Raw genomic sequence first — 13,567 nt, 5'->3', positions numbered from 1 at the left:
TAATGAAGATATTCATTTATTCCCACGCATGTAGATACATATTACATGCTTAGATCTATTTTCAAGGCAGAAATAAATTATCACATTCTTGTTCTCGATTTGGCTTTGGTCCCCCACTTACGCTCCCTTTCTCGTACCCAAAATCTCTCACCTACACCCCTCCCTAGTGCCACCCAACCCATCCTTACGCTCCCATCCCCGTACCCAAAACCTCTCAATTACACCCCTCCCTAGTGCCACCCAACTGCCCAGCAGATCAAAAGTTCAAATCCCTACTCAAAATATTATAACAAATAGCCTTCTCTATAATTATAAAATACCTAAAGAATTGGCTATATATAACAACTGCCCAGCATGGGAACAGCAGTAGAGAAGACCGAGGCATTGTGCCATTGTCTCTTCCTTCCTCCTAAGCCACATAGGTGCATTCTTGATAACCTGCAACAATGTACCCTTTAATTCTCCCATGATACTAGAATAACTACGCAATTGCAATTAAAATATTATCATTGAAAACTTTCCCTGAATAGGATAAATAAATAAATAAATTATATCAAGAAAATCTATAGTGGTATTATAAACTTACTAGGATTAGTTGTGGTGATGGCCCCTGTACCAATGAAGTCACAATTATAATCATTCCGGCCATGGGCTTGATAATAAGCGTTCATGGCGTAGGCTGCATGGGACCTGACAGTATTGGGCTCAAAACAAGGCCCACCGTTTTGAATGGGCTGACAATCCACTCCGGACCCACAAACATAGTCTATGTTGGACTGCAGAGCCCCATCGCTAGCATCATCTTTTGGGACGCACCACTTTTTATCATCTGGTGCTGTTGGCGTTACTGGTGCAGGCCCCACGCCCTGTGATCAACGGTCGTGATGTAAGTTCTTTGCTTCCATTTGGCAACAGAGAATATTTGCCAGGACGAGGAGAAGTCTTAGAAAGTCAAAATTGTCAGATTTTTTCCCGCGTGGAGAAGAAAAGAATTTAAAAAACTTGCCAATTGCGGATCAACTCGTTTGAATTGCTATTTTTTAGAAAATTTTAAAAAAATATATTATAATAATTATATATATATGAAATTAAAAAATATATTGATAACAAACGTAAAAAAAATTTTAAAAAAAGCAGCAATTCAACAAGTCACAAATTTTAGAATCAAAAATCAAACCAAATTATTTGATACTGAAATAAACTCATAAGAACGCATAGAATTTTTAATTCATCCACTTAATAAAGGAAAACATGAAATTGTAAATTGACCATTATTGTATTTGCCAAAGTTGTAAATTCAGCTGGCTTTTAGGTCAATAAGCATAAATCCTAAAATTTACTTGCAAAAAAATTGGACTAAATTTGTAGTTTTCAAATTCGCCTAAAGCTCGATTTGATAAAAACTTGTTGAATTTGGCTCGATACACAATCGAAATTAAACACTAAAGTTTTCGACTTAAAAAATACTCGTTAAATTTGGGTCGATAAACAATCAAAATTGAATTACTAAAGTTTTCGATTTGATTAAGTCGTCATTAAGACCATTTGGACTTCTACATAATTTTCAACAATTAGTACCTGTTGGTTCCGCAGAATACCCACGTCGTAGACGGGTGAGAAATCGGGTCGGAACAACCCGAAATTCTGCTCCGAGATGCCGGGTTTGAGATCTTCATTGAACAGCGAGAAAATGTAAGTATCAAAGGTCCGATTCGGCATCAAAGGAGTACCCAAACCCGAATTCACGTGCCTGACAAGATTAGCATTATAAGATATGGCATTGTCCAAGCTCACGCCCCGCTGATTCGGGTCACCCGCAGAAGGCCAACCCGTTTCTGCGACAACGATGTCCACGTCATCATACCCGAGCCTCTTCATCGCAGAGAAAACGGCGTCCATCTGGGCATCGAACATGTTAGTGTAATTCACGCCAGTTACGTTATCAAAAACGCCGTCGTTTGGCTTAAACAAAGCGTAGTCCAAAGTCTAGCTGGTGAACCCGAAAAACGGGTACGGGCAAACCATAAAAGGCGACCCGGTTCGGCGATGAAACTCCAGCATCGGAGCAAAAATGACGCGATCATACCCACGCCTGAACCGACCCGAACTAGGAGGCTCGGACCTTGACATTATACCCATGGAATGCGGCGTGGAGACTTGGATATCGGAAATTCCGGCCAGCCTCAGGGCTTCGTGCACGGATTTCATGGCGGGAACGAGGTGGGCTATGAGAATCCTGTCGCCGGTGGCGATGACTTCGTTGCCGACGGCGATACGGTGGATTTTTGTCTGTGGGTAGTAAGGTAAGACGTTGGCGGAGACCCATGACCGGGCGGCGGGGAGCTTGGAGACCGCCAAGACGTCGCCGTTTCCGACGGTGATGGTAAGGGAGACGTTGGAGTTGGCAAAGGCTCGAATAATGTCCGGGTTGGCGTCGAAGATTTTGATCTTGTCGATGGAGGTTTGGTCTTTGATGAAGGATGCAACTTGGGCTGGTGGAGGAAGGTTGTCAGCGACAGTGCCGTAGTTAACTCCGATGGCGTAGGCCGCCGCCACGGCCCAGTGGTGAAGGAAATGATGGAGGAAGATAACGAAGAAAATGGAGAAAAGAAAGGGCTTAGCTGGAGAGCATGAATGAGTTGCCATAGTTGGCAAGTAACAGTAGTACTGTAGCTGCTATTGAGGAGACTGGAAGAGTACAACGTTGTACTATCGTGTATGAATGCAAAACCTTCATAGGCTTATGTAAACGGTTCTTTTACCTGTTCCGGAAGTTTTATCTTTAAATATTAGGATTAATCACAATTAATCCCTTTTAAGGTATACCTTATTTTTTACTTTATCCCCTAACTTTTAATTTTACTCACTTAACCTCCTATAGGACAAAATTATCCTTCCATTATTTTGACTTTTCAATTACCTTTTTTCCTCTCTTTTATTTCTTTTTCTTTTTCTTCTCTCTTTCATCCTTCTCAATAGAAAACTCCATCTCAACGAAAATTTTTATTTTGAGTTTGTTATTGCAATTTTGGATGAAAATTTAAAAGGAATTAAAAACTAATTTTAATTTTTTGTATGATGTCACGTGTCACAAATTTCAATTGATGATTATTAATCAGGTCACAATTATATCTTATCATATTTTCTTTAGAATAAAATGAGAAACTAGAAAGGAAAAAGGAAAAATCAAAATTAAAAGAATTGAAAAGCAAAAAAAAATTGTATTTTAGGAAAGTGATTTGAATTTTTTTAAACATTTAAGGAGAAGAGAGATCATTGCAATTCCTCTTTTTAATTTTAATCATTAAGATGAAGATTTTTGTGAGAAAGAAAAAGAATTAAAGAAAGAAGCAAAGAAAATGAAAGAGCACACAAGGGTAAAGGAAAAAAAATAAAAGAGAAAAATAAGAGTTTAGAATAATAGAGGGATAATTTTGTCCAATTACGGATAAAGTGAGACCAAAAAATGGTTAGGGGGTAAAATAAAAAATGAGGTATACTTTAAGGCGATTAATTGTGATTAACCTATAAATATTATTCTTTGGTTGGGGAGATGGAAAGTGTTGGTGGGGTCGGGGATGGAGCCCAGTGGTAGTACGTGGGAATTGAAGTTGGCTAGTTTTTTTCACTTGAGATCCTCGGTGACATATTTTGAGTGCCAATCCAATGCCACCTCTAATATTGCGCCAAGTGTCTTGTTATTATTTGTACTGCTTCAAATGACCAAGAATTACTATGACACTTGGCACAATATTAGAGGTGGCATTGGATTGGCACTCAAAATATGTCACCGAGGATCTCAAGTGAGTTTTGGGCGGCATGCAAAGCAATTGAGGCTACGCAAATGATGGAGCTTCGTGAGGCAGAGGCAACACAGACGTGGGGGTTTGGGTTGGAGCTCTGGTTTGGACTTTGTATTTTGGTTTTGGTGAGTCCCTTTTCCCTTCTGTATTTTGTGATTTTGTCCATGGCCGGTCTTTGGTACTTGTAAATTCAAGCTGTAAAATTTATTTTTCTTTTTCTTCATATTTTCAGTTAATTCCATCCCTTTTTTGGTCTGGCAGTTATGTTTGTTCATGTTCCCGCTTCTTTTAACTCCTGAAACTTGTTGCAGTATACATCTAAGTTGCAAAAATGATGGTCGAACCCGAATTTAGAAGGGCAAAATATTAAGAGCCTATTTGGATTATTACATTGCTGCTACAGTATATTTTTCTACTTAAAAAACTCCAAAAATTTACAATCCAAATCAGCTCTAAATCTTGAACCTTTGTTAGTTTAAGTTATATAAGTAAGACTAGTGTTCTACCAGCACCTTTTTTTTTTTCTCTGTCAAGAAATAGGCCTATTAAAAGTGATGAATTGGGTATGATTTTATCATTTTCGCATCACCAGCAATTGGGAATGTTTGGACCAGAGGCACGGACGATTGTGTGTGATAACCATCCGGAACGGTATAAGGATTTTTAAATGGGTCGTAATTCAAATTGAATAATTTATACATTCTTATAACTAAAGTGTAACATTGTGTTACTGTTCATTTGAGTTCCATGCATAATATTACATCCTCGGTTATAAGGATGTATAAGTAATTCAATTTGAATTACAATCAGTTCAAAAATCCTCACACTGTTCCGGATGATTGTCATTGACAACTGTCCGTGCCCATTCTGTTATAGGGTTGAGACCAATTTTCTGAGCGTATTAGGACTTCAGATGTTGTGGTATCTCAAAGTCTTTTCAAACTAAACCGGAAAAAAACCAGCTGCAACATAGGTCATTATGGTTTTAATCAGGTACATTGTGTTTGTCACAAGAACAAGTTGTTATGAATATCAGTTTGTCTCCCAAAATTTTCAATGCTACAAGTTTTGCTGCTGTGCTGCATTTGGCCTCCAGAAAATAGTGGTAGCTCATGGCTTGGAGAGAGAATAAATCATTTATTGCCCTCGTGATGCATTGCTGCATACAGTGGGGGAAAATAAATTGTCTGTTCATAACTTCATACACACTCTTCTAATTCTTTGGATGAAAACGCAAGAGAGAGAGAGCAGCACTTCGTATGCACCTCTAAACTTACACTGGGCGTGGTGGTGATTTCATATGCATCTCTAGACTTACACTGCCACGTGATAGTGATCGAAATCGAATCCATCCAAACTTTTTTCCTACCACAACTTAAACTGCCACGTGATAGTGATCGAAATCGAATCCATCCAAACTTTTTTCCTACCACAAAAAGGACTTACAATACATTTATTATTAAACTTTTTTTTGGACAGAAGTACAACCAGTGTATCTGAATTTGTGTAGTCAAGCTAAACTATGCTAGCATGAAATGGGATTGAGAATTGAACAGTAAGTGATCAAATACAACCATCAAGCATTAAATGGCATCAGCACCCTCGTGAAAGAAAGTCTCTTTTAAACATGCCATGAGTCGCCAATTCATCTGGCCTTTCGACAAAAATGAATTTGTGAAGCTTTATATAGTCCAATCAAACTACAGCCATGTAACACTGCTCTAAAACAAGAATTAAGCTTAGCACCCTAAGCTGATTTAGTCCATAACAAAAATAGTTACACGCAGAAATCAAGCCTCAGCTGGCTTGTTTAACAAAGAACGAAATCCTTCATCAAATTTTGCATATCCATTGGATGGCATTTGGTCTGATTAAACAAACCCTATCAGTCGCAGACATGAGGGCACAATGTAATAGATATTTTTGCAGAAGTTAAATTTCTTGCCTGATTGAACAGATTTTTGGAGAGATATGCAGAGACATAGGCTCCATAAACAGCTAATGATTAAGACAAGAAGGAAATAAATATTCACAACTTTGATTCTTTTTATTCTCTCCTTCCACTCTAGCTTGTAAGAATCTGAAAATTTTAACAGTCAATAACATGCTGGAAATTATAATTTTTGCAGCACAGCTAGACAAAGACAATCAAAATTTTCGACTTTTTTTTGAAGTATGAGCTACCTGAAAGCTTTAGATACAATAAACCTGTATGGTGACAAGTAGATGCATCAGTTTACACCAATAGATCTACTTGAATATCATCACCTGCATCGATACTTCCATCATCATCTGCAGCTCAGCGTACTCAAGAACCTCAATTCTTCAGCTCGGTGGCTATGGACTTTGGAGCAGGATTGGAGCGTGTGTGGTTATACATTTCTGTGCCTTGAACAACATCCGCAAAATATCGCTTTTCCCTCGTGATCCACGAAGACTTTCTCCTTGATCTATCCTTTGTTCCAAGGAGACAATTCACTGTAACTAAACTTAGAGCAGCTCTGACTGATTCTGGGGTAGTGGTGCTGAAAACGTTCACTTTTAGAAGGCTAGCATATTGTAACTGTTAGAGGCACATCAGAATTACCTGCATTCAACACAATCTGGTTGAAGCTGCAATGACCTCAGGTTTACAAGTTTTCAATTTTAAAATTACCTGTATCCACCACAATCTGGATGAAGTTGCAATTCTTTTTAGGAGTTTTCTGTTGGAGAATCCTTAATGTCAATGTTTTATGCAGTTCATCGCCAAAAACTGGCATCGAAAATTATTGGTGCCCTATGGACAGAACTTTCATTTAAACTTGGCTTTAAGACTCTGCTTAACAAAGGCTCGAAGGCATCAAACAACTAAGTATGAGTTATAGTTCTATTTCTATGATCTTGAGAATCATATCCTATTCTCCATTAACTTGGTACATCTGGGATGTAACTGATTCTAGAATGAAAAGCAGAAAAGTTGCAGGGCCCAAGTTACTATAAAATTCCTAGTACATAAAACTTTGGCGGCCACAAAAATCTTCAAGCACTAGAGGTAGGTGAAGCAATTTTTTTCTTTCTATTGAGAAGGGAAAAAAAAACAGCAACTTTTCCACTTCTCTCTTCTCATAAAACTGGTGAATTTCTTATTCTGCAGCGTAATGCACGATTACATATTATTATGGACATCCTCCGAGTTGATCAGTGTAGGCCATTAAGACTATTCCAAAAGATTGGAACCATATCGACAGATCAAGAAAACTGGAACGTGTTTTTGTCACCCTGGCTCGTGATTATTTGTCTCGTAATAATACCAATGTTGGTTTAAATTTGAAGCACTCGTGCTAAGTAGTCCCACTTTGATGTAGAAACTTTGCAACAAATTATTACACGTAACACTCAACAGATAACTTTCAAATTCTTCATAGAACAGTTGAAACTTCATGTCCATGATTGTATAGTACCATATTCAAATGATCGTACAGATATTTGTCACTTTGATGAATAAAGGCATTTTGAGAGTTAATTTACCACAAATTTTACTTTGTGATGTAAAATGTGTCAATTCGACAAACGAAGGATGTAAAAGGAACTAATTTACATTTTCTTCACTTTTCTTCTTTGTATAGGCATATAAAATCCAATTACTGGAGTTGGCCCGCTGTCAAGTTTACAATTCAAATTCTGAACTTGACAGTTGAGGGCGAATAGGATGTAAAAAGAATTGAAAGGTAAAAAAAATTGGTATATAAATCTGTTATAAAGTTGTCGTCTCCTATATTTTCCAGTCAATCCATGTTATGATATACACTTCACTATTAGTAACATCTGTGTTGAAATTAACTGTTAATTATTGGTTTTTTTCTTCCTTTTTCTTCTATTTTCAATCCAACCTTTAATTTTTAATTTCATCAACAGCTTTATGAGTAATCCCTCTTTATTTTTTGTTCTATTATTAATTGGTCCAGGCCTTACTTGTTTCTTTTTTTTGGTCCCCTGTTTAAGTCTACGTTTGTATGTACAACGAAGTACAGTATGCAAAACAATGTCCACCTACACACGGGCTTGATGAACTTAATTCACCATGCAAAATTACTTGTTAGGAAGAAAAAGAAGGAATTTTTCCTCTTTCCCTCCTCTGGTACTGAATCCGAGAGCGAATATAAATCCCAAAAACTAATACATGTTTGAGTCAAATAAGGGCTAACAAAGGTTAGAGAAATCATCCCTCAATCATCAAAAGTTGATTAGTTAAAGCAGAAATCTACAACTCAATGTCAAAGAAAGACCATACGAACATTTTTTAATATAACACTTGTTGTGTGAAATCTTATATTCACACATGAAGTTGACTAAAGCTAGTGGTAGCACTTGTTAGGTTAATTAACGTAAATTTAAAAGTTTTACCAACCACAAGCTCTATTTATCTATAAGTCAACAGATTTGACTTTGGAGAATTAAAAGGGTGTAATAAATTAACCATGAAAAACATTTCTTTCTTTCTAGCTTTAGAAAATTAAACTGAAATGTCTGCTAAGCCAAAAGTCTTATTGCTCCATTGCATCACCGACTAATCAGTCGACCGGAGACTCGTTCACTCACTTTCGCTATCACCCTTTCTAGTTACCAAGAAATTTGAGTGCTCAGTCACAAATATAGCATAATGCAGCTGACTCTGATAACAGAAATGGAAATAGTCATTTAGCCAATTTCAGATAAGGGATGCTTACAGATATTGACAGATTTATAGTCCAATGTGGCTGCTGGATTCTTCAATTTCCTCGCGCACGAGATAAATGTTCTAATATTAGTTGGTTTGGCACTGCGTTATAGGTTTTTTTTTCTCGCTTTGCACTCTTCATTGGCTCAAATACTCAAGACAATGGCCACATCGAGTATTTTTATATTCATTATATGTACTCGTCTCTCTTGGGAGGAGTCCTGAGGTTTCTGACACTTGCACTGACCTTTTTTGAGATTTTTAAAATTATACCGACCTCCCTGATAATGTTTTGGGGATACGGTTGACTTAAAATATGACGAATTTACTTGTGTACCTTGAGCTATTAAGGTTGTTAACAAATGAATTTAGGGACAAAATAAGATTAGTTTAGCAAACTTGAGAGTAACTAATTAAACAATATTAAAAGATGAAGGGAAAAAGGATCAAGAGAGTAACGAATGAAATTTGAACATAATGTCATTTTGTGATACTAATTTCATCCTCATCTTCTTAAAGGCTACCCAAAATTGCAATATATTTCTTTAGTTAATGCTCAAAATCCCATATCCAAGGAAATTAGGCTTTCAAAGTTGACAATAAAAACTTCTATATTGATAAAAATTTAGAACAAAGTACTGAACAAGTTTCATAGGCTATAACAGGAGTTTTTTTCTGCTAAGAGTAAAGTATAAATTTGACAAAAAAAAAAAATGAGGATTCTTTGTTAAGGTAAACATTTTAATAAGTTTGGCACTACGTGATACGTTTTTTCCTTGCTTTGTACTCTTCGTTATATGTACTTGTTTATCTTTGTCAAAGCTGGTTAAATTTTACATTTTTTTTTTTGCTACTTTTTAATTTCTCCTCCTTTTTTTTTTTGTGTGTTTAGATCTGTAGTTGTCTAAAACTTATCAGAATTAGTACTTCTGTTGAATTGTTTCCAATAGTTGATGGATCCCATGGAGTAAGCAAGCAGAAAATTTCTTTCATGGCTAGCACGAGGCCTTTCGCTACTTGTTTGTACACACGAGTCTAGGTATAGATCACTCCATGTAAACAGGAGAATCACTATCATTGTGAAATTTTAGTTACTAACTTGTAATATTTGTTTTATTGAAATGTAGAAAAGATTTCTAAAGATTCTCAACTCAAAAAAAAAAGGAAAAAAAAAAAAGACAAGACAGTTGATGATTTATAAATTAACTTTTCATGTTTTTGTTGAAGCATAAGAGTAATTATGATTGGATAATTTTGTCCAATTTATACTACGTTCAGGTTATTTTTGGAATGAAATTGCTTGATTGTTAAGTAAATATTATATGGGGATCAAATGCAAGCATGGCCTAATCCAATGGTAATGACCTTCTACCAAATTTACTTAATGGCAAGCAATAAAAAGCATTTAATTGATTAGGTAATCCGCGATTGTGGTTTATGGATGTCACAATTCACCACCCAACTCGAAGTTACTTGTGAGGTTGCCAAGGTATTTCTGGTGGGAGACTGAAACTGAAAGGCCACCGAGTCCTTGTCCGCAACCCATTACCTAATTATTATTAGCAAGGTTTTAGTTTGATATCATGATCAAAATAGATGTTGCCCCTCCTTGTTTTTTTTTATTAAAACCACGCATTATTTTGTTTCTTTTTCTTTTGTGGAAATGACCTTTTTTTTAATAAAATAAACCATGCATTATTTTGTTTCATTTTCTTTTGTGAAAATGACTTTTTTTAATAAAAAACCACGCATTATTTTATTTCATTTTTCAGTGAAAATACCTTTTTAAAATTTGAATTTTTAAAGAACCTTTTTCTTTTCATTTTTTTTAGTAAGTGGGAGGTCTTGATTCCTGTATTTCCTATTTACAATTCTTCCGCCTAGACCATCCAACTCAATCCTCCCCTAATGACTTGTTTATTGACAGGACAGACATCTTCTATGTCCTAATCCTAACTCCAGTTGGAACTTAAATTATGCTATTGAAGACTTAATTTGAGCTAAAATTAGTAACATTTTTTTAAACAAAGTGGGGAAAAAAAATCTGAACTTTGACGTTCATTTGCCTTGTGTGCAAGGTATCAATATTGAATAATAAAGAATCCCTGACATAGCAACATTTTCAAGCTCCATTTAAAAAAAAAAATTTGAAACTAGCTTAAACCTTGTGTTCTTCAGACTGCAGATAAAGATCAATTATAAGATACCTCCTCCCAGTGGATTAGACTTAAAAATACAGGCGTCTATTTTTAGAAAAAACACTACCATTGATGACACCCCTTTTTGATGTTCTAATACTATATGATTTTGTGCTGACATAATAGAAATGAATGAATCTGTACTATGGTAGTTTGTGCTTCATGAAGAAGATTAGGTCTTATATCATTCTCATGACTTATGAGGAAGACCAAAAGATTAGTGCAATAATATAGATGGATCATACTATTTATCCAGTGCATAAGACTTTTCCTAGTAGTCACCAGTACAAGACAAGCAAAGCTTAATTAAAACACCAATAGCTAAGATTAAGACTAAAATTCAATCTATCGTAGCTACTAGCGTAATAAGAACTGCTTAACCTGTCCATCTTTACTGCTAAAGACAAATTAATATTCCTTATGGGTAATATTTCCTTATCAATAAGACTAATCTTCTTGATGTTTACACACATGAATAAATACATAAAATATGTGCATTTGTTCACTTACTATTGAAATACTATAAAAGCATGTAAGAATCATGAGCAAATGGCATTTTCTCGATCAATAAGGGGGCGGCTCAATAGAATATTAAAGAGCGGCATTTGTCTCTAATGGTAATTAAGCTGCTTTAATTGTTGGAACAATCTTAATACTGATAATCGATAAACTAATTTATAGTGATTAATTCCCTTCAAGATAATATATATTTGAGACGAAAGCTCAAAACACTTTGATGGCAGAAAGACCAAAAAAGGGCTGTAGTCTAGAACATGACAAGCCAATAAAAAGCCATTAATGATCAATCTTTTTCGCATGTTTTTGTATATTTCTTTATGTACTTAGGACATTAAGGCCATGGAGAGTACATGATATGCTGGGAAAGAGACACGAAATGTTTGTAATTATATACTTTAAGATGGCCCTTCTGAACTAATAATGGGATTTGGCAAATCTCGAATTCTAGTTTTGTCCTTGATCAATTTTATTGGATTGTACTCCCTCTGTTCCTTATTAGATGTCCTAATCCATTGTTTCTTTTTATCTGTCATTTTATGATATCAAGAAAGCATTTATGAACTTTTTTCCAAATTTACCCTTGCTTACCCTTTCAACTTTCTTGAATTGGAACTCTAAATAATTAAATGCAGTATTTGTAGCATTAACAATAGAAGTAGTTGAAGAGATGAAGAATTAAATTGAAATGTGTCTATAAATTGGGATTGACCAACTCCATTAATATTCAAATTTTGAGATCTATGAAAACAAATTTGGTGGGAACTATTCAGATTTTCAGATTTAATCTATTGATTGAGAAATGTGAGAGAGAGTAAATGACAGGTAGTATTAATTAGGTATAGCTGAAGAGAGATAAAGGGTAATTTTGAGAAGTAAAGTAAAACTTTTGTTGACTTTTAGAAAATAACCAACTTTCTTAATCTAAGAGAATTAGTTATTCAGGCCATCTAATAAGGAACGGAGGGAGTAATTTATTTGTAATTAAGGCTCAATTATTTGAATAGCTGGTTGTTGTACCAACACCTAATCATGTAATCATTTGCAATTTTAAAAAGTTGAAGGATAAATTATTAAAGTAATCCCTCATATTTTTGGTATTTTATACTTCTATAGTCCCTCACACTTAAAATAGGCATTTTAGTCCCTCAGATTTTATAAGTATTGTGATATAGTCCAAAACTTCATTTATAGTCTATTTTTCACCAGAGTACATCTCTTGAACAACATTTTAGGAAGAACATAAGAGAGAGAGGAGGGGGGGGGGGGGGGGGGGGAGAGAGAACACACACACATGCACAACAAAGCTTACTCAAACCCATGGAGGACCCTAACTTTTTCCCTTATTATGCTTCCTCATTGCCCATGTCACTCACTTGATTTGTCCACGTTCTTTCTTGGCAAATGAACTCTGGGACTAGAATATGCTGCTTTTCTAGGATATATAAAGGACCAAATGCTTCATTTTAATCTAAGAGGTGAAAAACTTATAGAGTCAAAACCTGAGGGATGATTAATGTAATTCTCCCAGAAATGAGATGAATCCCAAGAATAGGTTATAAATTAGAACAGATGACATACGAACCAAAGCATTTATTAAAAGCATAATAAGATTCAAGTACTTTAGAGTTATCTACGCAATTCAGGTGCAGTTCAATTTTTTCTTTTTTCTTTTTTTTTTTTTTGAAGATCAAAAATCAATCTTAAATATTCTGATCCAAGCACAGAAATACTTTTTTTTTTTTTGGGCTGGGAGAAAGCCATCCAATAGAATATTGAAGGTGGCCCCTTTTCCTTTAAGAGTGCTGTTAGAAGTTACACATGATTTGATATGCATCAGTGGGCAATATCTGATGTGCACCATCATGGTACGACACCAAAAAGGATGCTTTCTGTAAATAAATATGGCTCTGTTTGGATTAGTTGTTTTTGGAGATATTTTTGAAAACTTTTACTGTAACAGAGTTTTTAGAATATATTTCAAAATATTTTTAAATATTTAAAAGTAGTAGAGTTTTTAAAATATATTTTGAGATATTTTTTAAACATTAAAAAAAATTTAGACTACCTTTTAGAGTATTTTTTAAAAATTTTTATAGTATTTGAAAAATTAATTTTTGAAAAACTTAAGGATCCAAGGTTGCCGAACACGCAATTAGTTCCTTGTAAGATTGGGATTATATCAAGGTTGCAGAACTAAGAAATGATTATAAATGATTAGTTCCTTGGTTGAAAATGGTAGTTCTTTTGATCTTTTCCCTTTTAATTTATTTATTCCAGTTGTGGTTTACTTCAGAAACCACTTATAGCTTGTTGATACTACCATAGTCGGAATATATATATATACACAC

General features: G+C 35.0%; 1 pseudogene; it reads right to left on the bottom strand.

Moving 5' to 3' along the window:
* LOC113705574 (glucan endo-1,3-beta-glucosidase-like) lies at positions 1-2,747 on the bottom strand (annotated as a pseudogene).
* Positions 2,748-13,567: the final 10,820 nt, after the last annotated feature.

This window comes from Coffea arabica, chromosome 1e, assembly GCF_036785885.1.
Source record: "Coffea arabica cultivar ET-39 chromosome 1e, Coffea Arabica ET-39 HiFi, whole genome shotgun sequence".
In the NCBI taxonomy this organism is placed as follows: Eukaryota; Viridiplantae; Streptophyta; class Magnoliopsida; order Gentianales; family Rubiaceae; genus Coffea; species Coffea arabica.
The sequence above is the reverse complement of the archived record's forward strand: the minus strand, read 5'-3'. Positions and strand labels throughout refer to the sequence as shown.